Source organism: Zeugodacus cucurbitae, chromosome 3 (genome assembly GCF_028554725.1).
Source record: "Zeugodacus cucurbitae isolate PBARC_wt_2022May chromosome 3, idZeuCucr1.2, whole genome shotgun sequence".
Lineage (NCBI taxonomy): Eukaryota > Metazoa > Arthropoda > Insecta > Diptera > Tephritidae > Zeugodacus > Zeugodacus cucurbitae.
Window position 1 is genome coordinate 26,891,732 of NC_071668.1, and position 2,393 is coordinate 26,894,124.

The following is a 2,393-nucleotide window of genomic DNA, read 5'->3' on the forward strand; positions in this document are numbered from 1 at the left end:
TTTTTTATTTCGAACCTATAACAATTCAAGAATGTTCCTTTAAACTTTCAAGTGAAAATTTCAAAAACGCTTGAAGATATAGCCGATATATGGCGACGGCGAGAGCGCGTTTAAACGTGTTTTTCTTGAAACAGTGTTTTTACGACTGGCACGTGAGTTTACTCAAAACCGATTAATCCAATCGGTTCTAAATTTTAATACGTTATTCTATACATATATATCGATGCATGAACTTGGATAAATCAAATCGGTGAAGATCTTCTTTACTTTTCAACTTGATTTGTAGATGAAAAAAAGGCGATTTTCAATTTTTTTTTTTTTGCTAATTTTTGTGCGAAATTATTAATCCTGGTTTATATCAGGGCCAAACATGTACTCTTTCTAATCCCGTTGGAATTTTTGGTTTCAGATGTTCCAGTGAGCGGAAATCACATGCGCCATCGAAGAGAAGGGCTTTTATTTGATCACAAAAAACAACAAAAACAACAAAAAATAAGTAAATTTTTTTTCTTTTTTATGTCTTCAAATAAATGTACAAATGTAAAAAATAATTTATATTTATTTACCAGCCCATTGAAAATCGTCAAAATTTGAAATCGAGAGTAAAGTTTCAATCATAATATCGAAACCAAAACATGGTAGATATAGTAGCTCCACATGATATGAAACCACTTTCTTATATTTAGTATATGTATGTTTAATGTGCTGACAATATCTTTCATACGGTGGTCTCAATTCGAATGTAGCTCTCTAATGAGATTCTAATTTAAAAATGCTGAACACTTTAAATAAAGATCAAAGCTTTCGCGTTGTGTATATTTTTAATGAATAGCTATAAAATCGTATTCTAGTGTAGCTCTCTGACATTGGCTTCAACAAAATAATCTAAATGGATTCTGTATAATCGAATTGGAAACTCCCTATTTGATGAATAATAGTATTATAATGTGTTGTTGTGAATCTTATAATTTTAATTTTATTGAAGAAAAAGTATTTTTATTCGAAAAACTCTATATGTTAGTTAATATATGAATTGTTACCAGACAAACTGAAAAATTGGTATTCTTATAGTTATCGCTAAAGAAAGAATCGTTGAGACTGAGTTCTATTTGAAGCAAAAGACAAATCGCACAACTTTATAGGTATCGACAAGTTGGCAGTAAACTATAAACGGCTTATCAGCCTCGATGGTTCAATGTTGAATGATTAAAAACGAATTTCAAAACAAGATTTTTTAACGTTTTTATTCGATTTATTAAGATTTTTGCTGCACGCTTTCGGTGCAAATGATTTCCCTCAATCTCCAGTTCATAACTTTAAATCGCCCAAAATGCAATACAATATTCACTGTTGAAGCTATAATGTTCGCACCTTACGATTGTTCACGCATTTGAACTCGCTTATCAAGATCTCTACCAACAAGACACAATTACTTGGTCAATGCGTGCCGGCACCCATCTTTGATATTTGCCGCTACTCAAGTGCTGTCTGTATGTTGTGCGTGCATCTAACATACAATTTCGTTGCACCGCGCACCCAACGGTGTCTGCAGTCACATCCGCAGCTAATTCCTCCTAATAAGGAATCCCAACCGCAATCATTGCTGCATGGCTGCATTCAGCCCTCACGGCGCTTACGCTTTCTCCCCGATTTCTTCAACTTACCGTTAACTTCTAAGCACACCGGTCCGTACGCGGCGCCGGCTAATTGTGATGCAGTTGCGTCTGCGGTTGCCAGCTGTTCCACTTAATCCTCGCATGTTTGGATGTGTGTATGTGTGTATGTGTGTGTATGTATGCACTTTGTTATTAGTGGATTTACAGTTGTGTTTGTGGCTTAGTGCAACTGTAATGTATTTATCTATAGTATATGTATATACGTTTGTCTGTCTGTCCGTCTGTTCACTCGCTTTGTTTTTGCCAGTGTCTTTATGCGCTCTTAATGCACTTCATTGGCGAGTTGAAGTTTCCAACGGTTGCACTTAATTAATTCTCAACTTTTTCTCTCCTTTCCACCCAACCTCGTCCTCTTCATTCTACTTTCCATTTGTTAACTCGTTTTTCTTGTTGTTGTTGCTGTTGTTAGCTGCTAAAATGCTCTGCACTGTTGCAATTGTGGGGCTTACTGCATTGCCGTTTATTCGCCAAGCCAGTGCTATTGTTTTTGTTGTAGTTATTGTTGCTGCCGGTGCGGTTCAGTGTTTTTGTTTTGTTAGTTGGCAACTTGCGGAAGATCTCAAAAATGTTATTGTTTATTTTTATCACTCCCACTGCACGTTTTTGCTCAGCGCTCATGACTCTATCTATCTGAATTCACTTTGCAGGTAATTTACCTGATGGCACAATTCGCACCAACACACCAATAAAGAGGGTCCAACGCTTCTCACGGTGCGG